The sequence below is a fragment of the Callithrix jacchus genome, chromosome 10 (assembly GCF_049354715.1).
Source record: "Callithrix jacchus isolate 240 chromosome 10, calJac240_pri, whole genome shotgun sequence".
Lineage (NCBI taxonomy): Eukaryota > Metazoa > Chordata > Mammalia > Primates > Cebidae > Callithrix > Callithrix jacchus.
The window spans coordinates 14361914-14369690 of NC_133511.1; positions in this window are offsets into that span (position 1 = coordinate 14361914).

The window sequence follows — 7777 nt, forward strand, 5'->3', positions numbered from 1 at the left end:
AATTAATCCTGCCTGGGGTTCTATGAAATTCTTGAACTTATAAATTTATGTCTTTCTCCTTGTCATGTTGTCAGGATGGTCTCAAACTCCTGGTCTCATGTAATCTTCCGACCTCAGCTTCCGAAAGCATTGGGATTACAGTAATGAGCCATTGCACTCAGCCTAATAATCCTTATTCAGTGATCAGTCTGTCACATCTTTATTGTTGTATCTCAAACATACTTTCTTACTTTTTGTATAATGGACAAGACAAGAATTTAAAAATCTTTAAATTTGGTTCCTTTTTGCTTAAATTTCATATTCAATTATTTCCCCTTGTATTTTTCTATAAGCAGTCAGGAGGTACAAAGCAACTTCTTCAACATGTTGCTTAGGAATATGTTTAACTAAATATTTGATTTCATTGCTCAGAAGTTCTATCTCCTGTAAAACACTAGAACTCAAACAGTTTATCAAAATTCTTTGCCACTTTATAACAAGAATTGCTTTTTCTCTAGGTTCCAATAACCTGTTCTTCATTTTCACCTGAGACATAATCAGAATGGTCTTTATTTCTACCAATATTCTGGTCATGGTATTGTCTAAGAAGACAGAAGTTTTCTCTACATTTCTCTTCTTTTCTTTCTGAGGTATCACCAGAATTTCCTTCAAAAGGCCATTTATGATAATCTAGGCTTTTTCTAGCATATACATAAAAACTCTTTCAGCCTCCATTCATTACTCAGTTCCAAAGCCACTTCCACATTTCTGAGTGTTTGTTACAGTAACACCCTCACTTCTTTGTATCAATTTTTGTCTTAATTTGGATTACTATAACAAAGCACTATACATTGGGTGGCTTATAGACAACAGAATTTTATCTGTCACTGCTTCGGTGGCTGGAAGTCTGAGATGAGGGTGAGGTTTTGGTGAAGCCCTCTGCTGCATTGCAGATTGCTGACGTCTCATTATATTTTCACAAGCAAGAAAAAACAGAGAACTCTGGGGTTTCTTTTTATGAGAAGTTCATTAATTTCATTCATGAGTGCTCTTTCATCATGACCTGATCGTGTCTCAAAAGCCTCACTTCCTGATGTCACCAAATTGGGGATGAGGATTTCAACATATGAAGATGGAGGCAACACCAATATTCAGTCTACAACAATACCCTTTAAAGTTATTTCTATTTTTAATCAAAATAATACAGGAACATAGATTAATGGCATGTAGTATGACACAACTTATAATAAAAATTGGCCATCCCCTACATCCTTCCTCTCCTTACTCAAGTTTTGCTTTTAGATATACTTATTAGCTGTTTTTGATAGTTCTATTTCAGAAATTATTCACTGGCTTACTATTCAGGGAGATAAGTGATTGTTTCTCTTACCCTGTCCCCCATCCATGTGTACACACACACACACACACACACACACACACACACACCTTTCACCTTCTCTTCCATTTGGGAGGTCACAATTTTGTTCAGCTACAGGGTTTTACATTAGCAGGTGTATTAGTTTCCTATATGCTGTCCTAACAAATCACCACCAACTAATGGCTCAGTTAACACAAATTTATTCTTTTATAGCTTTAGGTCAAAAGTAAAAATTAGTCCATGGGGATAAAGTCAAGGTATTAGCAAGGCTGGTTTCTTCTGGACACTGTAGGGGAGAATCTGTTTCCTTTGCCTCCTAAAAGACTTCTGCATTCCTTGGCTGTAGCCCCTTCCTCCATGTTCAAAATCAGCAATGTAAGGTCAAATCTCTCTCTTGTTCGTCTCTCACTACAAGCCTTCCCCCTCTTTCTCTCAGAAGAGCCCTTGAAATTACATTAGCTTCAACTGCATAATCAAGGATAGTTTCTCATTTCAAGATTCTTAGTTACATCTGCAAATCCCTTTTGCTACAAAGGTAGCCTATTCACAGGTTCTGGGGAATAGGGCTTAGATGTCTTTGGAAGGAGAGGAGCATCATTCTGCCTTCCACACTAGGATCAGATAAATATTTCTCATAGATGAATCACAAGGTATACTATAATTTTTCATTCCTAATCCAATTTTTCTTAGTATTAACAATCTTTTGTTGTTTGCTTAATTTTTCTGTACTTGTACAAATTATTCTAACCATGAAACTCTTCTTAATATGGCAAAACACATCAGTTAAACTGTTAGTCCATTTCTTTCTGGAGATTTCTTTCCAAAAACCCTATATCCTGCTTCTATTTGTAGCAATTGTTCTTTAAATCAAAGGTCAATGGATTTTTCTGTAAAGGACAAGATATTGAATACTTTAGGCTTTATGGGACATATAGTCTCTGTCTCAACTACTCAACTCTGCCTTTGTGTACAAAAATAGACATGGGCAATATGTAAATAAATAGGCTAGTTATATGCCGATAAAACTTTACTTACAAAAGCCAGCAAATTGAGAAAGACAGTTAGAAAGAGACACACACAGATCAAGGAGATACAACAAAAAAAAAACCCAGAAATAGGCTTACACAAATATGCCCAACTATTTTTAAATTTTGAATAATTTTAAAATATTTTCAACTTTTAGATTTGGGGGTACATGTACAGATTTGTTACATGGGTGTATTGAATGTTGCACAGGTTTGGGGTACGATTTATCCCATCACGCAGAGTGAGCATGGAACCTAGTAGTTTTTCAACCCTTACCCCCTCCCTTCCTCTCTGTTCTAGTAGTCCCCACTGTTGTTGCCATCTTTGTGCTCATGAGTACCCAAGGTTTAACTCCCACTTATAAGTGAGAACATGTGGTATTTGGTTTTCTATTCCTGCATTCATTTTCTTAGGGTAATGGCCTCCAGCTGCATTCATGTTGCTTCAAAGGACATGATTTCATTCCTTTTTTATGGTTGCATCGTATGCCAATGTGTATATGTACCACATTTTCTTTGCCCAATCTGTCATTGACGAGAACTTAGCTTGATTCCATGTCTTTGCTATTGGGACTAGTACTGTGACGTACAGTACTATTTCTTTGCTATTGGGAACAGTGTGTGGTGTACAGTGCTATATTTGGTACTATTCTACCAAAAAGACGCATACAAGTGCATGTGTCTTTTTGGTAAAGTAACTTATTTTCTTTTGGATATATGCCCAGTAATGGCACTGCTGGGTCAAATGGTAGTTCTTTTTTAAGTTCTTTGGGAAACCTCCAAACTACTTTCCACAGGGCTAAACTAATTTACAATCCCACCAACAGTGTATAAACATTCCCTTTTCTCCAACAGCCTTGCCAGCATCGGTTGCTTTTTGACTTTTTAACATTTGTCACTGACTGGTGTGAGATGGTATCTCACTGTGGTTTTGATTTGCATTTTTTTTATTATTAGTGATAATGAGCATTTTTTTCATGTTTGTTAGCCACATGTTTGTCTTCTTTACAGAAGTGTATGTTCATGTTTTTTGCCCACTTTTAATAAGGTTTTATATATATTTGCTTGTTAAATCATTTAAATTTCCTATAGATTCTTGGTATTGGACCTTTATCAGATTATAGAGCAAAATATTTGCTTCAATTCTGTAGGTTATCTATGTACTCTGTTGACAGTTTCTTTTGCTGTGAAGAAGCTGTTTAGTTTAATTAGGTCCCACTTGTCAATTTTTATTTTTGTTGCAATTGCTTTTAAGGATTTAGTAAAAAAAATTATTTCCCAAGGCCAGTATCCAGAATGATGCTTCTTAGGTTTTCTTCTAGGATTCTTATAGTTTGAGGTCTTATATTTAAATCCTTAATCCATGTTGATTTAATTCTTGTATATGGTGAAAGGGCCCAGCTTGAATCTTGCGCATATGGCTAGCCAGTTATCCCAGAAGCATTTATTAAACAGGGAGTCTTTTTCCTGTTTCATTTTTTGTTGACTTTGTCAACGATCAGATGTCTGTAGGCATATGCTTTTATTTCTGGTTCTCTATTCTATTCTATTGGCCTGTGTGTTCGTCTTTTTTTTTTTTTTTTTTTTTTTTTTTCCTGGTACCATGTTGTTTTGGTTACTGTAGCTTATATGTTAGTTGAAGTCAGGTAATGTGATGCTCTGGCTTTGTTCTTTTCCTTTAGGATTGCTTTGGCTATTTAGGCCCTTTCTTGGTTCCATACAAAATTTAGAATAGTTTTTTTAATTCTGTGAAAAATGATGTTGGTACTTTGATAGGAATAGCATTGAATTTGTAGATTGCTTTGGGCAGTATGGCCATTTTAACAATATTGATTCTTTTTTTTTTTTTGAGACGGAGTTTTGTTCTTGTTACCCAGGCTGGAGGTAATGGCGCGATCTCGGCTCACCGCAACCTCCGCCTCCTGGGTTCAGGCAATTCTCCTGCCTCAGCCTCCCGAGTAGCTGGGATTACAGGCATGTGCCACCATGCCCAGCTAATTTTTTGTATTTTTAGTAGAGACGGGGTTTCACCATGTTGACCAGGTTGGTCTCGATCTCTCGACCTCGTGATCCACCCGCCTCGGCCTCCCAAAGTGCTGGGGTTACAGGCTTGAGCCACCGCGCCCGGCCACAATATTGATTCTTTTAATCCATGAGCATGGACTGTTTTTCTATTTGTATCATCTATTATTTTTTTCATTAGTGTTTTGTAGTTCTCCTTGTAGAGGTCTTTCCCTTCCTTTGTTAGATGTATTCCTAGGTATTTCATTTTTTTTTGTGGCTATTTTAATATCATTGTATTCCTGATTTGGCTCTCAGCTTGAGTGTTATTAGTGTATAGAAATGTTACTGATTTTTGTACATTAATTTTGTATCCTGAAACTTGACTGAAGTCATTTACTGGTTCCAAGAGCCTTCTGGCAGCATCTCTAGGGATTACTAGGTATAGATTTATATCATCAGCAAAGAGAGATAGTTTGAGTTCCTATTTTCTTATTTGGATACCTTTTATTTCTTTCTCTTGCCTGGTTGCTCTGGCTAGGACTTCTAGTATCATGTTGATAGATGAGAGTGGACATCCTTGTCTTGTTCCAGTTATTAAGGAGAATTACTTCCTCAGCTTTTGCCTGTTTAGTATGTTGTTAGCTGTGGGTTTGTCATAGATGACTCTAATTATTTTGAGATACGTTTCTTCAATTCTTAGTTTGATGAGTGCTTTTATCATGAAGGCATGTTGAATTTTATCAAAAGATTTTTCTGCATCTGTTGATGAGCATAAGGTTTTTGTTTTAAATTCTGCCCAACTAACATACCTATCAGAATATTTAAAATTAAAAAAAAAATAGAAATAACACCAAATTCAGGTGAGGATGTAAAGAAACTGGATTAGTTATACATTGCTAGTATAAAAAGGTATGCACTCCAAAACAGTTTGGTAGTTTCTTAGAAGACAAAATCTCCTAGATTGATCCTCCAGTGTTCTTACATTTTTATTTTTCAGAACTCATTTTCTTTTTAGAATAAAATTTATTTATGTCCAAGTTACATACAATAAAATTTATTAAATTAATATAATTAAATACATTTTGACAAATGTACATAGTCCTAATATATAACAATTCCCATAATCCCTAAAGCGTTCCCTTGTAGTCAGTTCCCTCCCTTGCAATAAATAATCTGCTTTTTGACATTATAGTTTTTGTCTTTCCAATAAATTTTTTAAAAGTAATTGTATTTCTGAAGGGTCTTCTGATACCTTCAGAGCTCCCTGTGAGATCAGCTCAGGCCATTCAAGCTCTATTCAGCTTCTTCCTCTCCCTGGTCTGTCTTCCCTTGCTTTCTCACAAGTGTCCATGAGAGCAATCTTCGGAAACTCTCCTACCTACACATCTCAGATTCTGGATTTGCTGCCTTGCAAACCCAACCTGTGACACTGGTTTTTGACAATTTTATTTGTAGGTACCTAGGCATGGTATCTTTATTTATCTTGATTGGTGTTGCTGTGCCTGTTCAATCTGAAAAGACTGTTCAGTCTTAGACATTAAAAAAAATTTTTTAATTCTATTTCCTTTAAATTTTTCTTAAAAAATCTGTTTTCTCCTATTTTATGGATTTCAAGATATCTGCATTAATTTTCCCTTTCTGTTAAATCTTCTTTCATACTGTCTGATTAAACCTTTGCCCTGCATTCTGAGAGAAGTTCTCAGCAAGGTCTTCAGATTAATTCAGTCACTCTTCCAGTGATTCAAATTGATGGACTATCTGGCCATCAATTGGGTCCTTATAGCATTTCCATAATATAGTTTCTTAGTTCTTCTTTTTTTTTTTAATTGTTAGCATTTTAAATTTATTTTTTATATTGTACCTTAGGTTCTGGGGTGCCTGTGCAGATCATGAAAGATTGTTGCATAGGTACACATATGGCAATGTGGTTTGCTGCCTCCATCCCCCCGTCACTTACATCTGGCATTTCTCCCCACATTATCCCTCCCTGACCTCCACACCCCCCACTGTCCCTCCCCTGCACCCCTCAACAACCCCAGTGTGTGATGCCCCTCTCCCTGTGTCCATGTTTTCTCATGGTTCATCACCCACCTATGAGTGAGAACATGCGGGGTTTGATTTTCTGTTCTTGTGTCAGTTTGCTGAGAATGATGACTTCTAGATTCATCCATGTCCCTACAAAGGACAGAAACTCATCATTTTTATGGCTCCATAGTATTCCATGGTATATGTGTGCCATATTTTCTTTGTCCAGTCTATCATTGATGGGCATTTGGATTGGTTCCAGGTCTTGGATATTGTAAACAGTGCTGCTATGAGCCTACGTGTGCATGTGTCTTTATAATAGAATGATTTATAATCCTTTGGGTATATACCCAGTAATGGGATTGCTGGGTCAAATGGAATTTCTGTTTCTAGATCCTTGAGTAAGTGCCACACTATCTTCCACAATGGTTGAGATAGTTTACACTCCCATCAACAGTGTAAAAGTGTTCCTATTTCTCCACATCCTCTCCAGCATATGTCGTCTCCAGATTTTTTAATGATTGCCATTCTAACTGGTATGAGATGGTATCTCAATGTGGTTTTGATTTGCATTTCTCTAATGACCAGTGATGATGAACATTTTTTCATATGTTTATTGGCCTCATATATGTCTTCTTTTGAAAAGTGTCTGTTCATGTTCTGCGCCCACTCTTGAATGGGTTTGTTTTCTTCTTGTAAATCTGTTTTAGTTGTTTGTAAATTCTGGATATTAACCCTTTGTCAGATGGGTAGATTGCAAAAATTTTTTCCCATTCTGTTGGTTGCCAGTTCTCTCTAGTGATTGTTTCTTTTGCTGTACGGAAGCTCTGGAGTTTAATTAGATCCCATTTGTCTATTTTGGCTATTTTTGCCAATGCTTTTGGTGTTTTAGTCATGAAGTCCTTGCCTATGCTTATGTCCTGCATGGTTTTGCCTAGGTTTTCTTCTAGGGTTTTTATGGTGTTAGGTCTTATGTTTAAGTCTTTAATCCATCTGGAGTTAATTTTAGTGTAAGGTGTCAGCAAGGGGTTCAGTTTCTGCTTTCTGCACACAGCTAGCCAGTTATCCCAACACCATTTATTAAACACAGAATCCTTTCCCCATTGCTTGCTTTTGTCAGGTTTGTCAAAGATCAGATGGTTGTAGATGTGTGGTGTTGCTGCTGAGGACTCTGTTCTGCTCCATTGTTCTATGTCTCTGTTTCAGTACCAGTACCATGCTATTTTGATTACTGTAGCCTTGTAGTATAGTTTTAAGTCAGGTAGCATGATGCCTCCAGCCTTGTTCTTTTTGCTTAGGATTGTCTTTGCTATGCGGGCTCTCTTTTGGTTCCATATGAAGTTTAAGGGTTTTTTTTCAAGTTCTG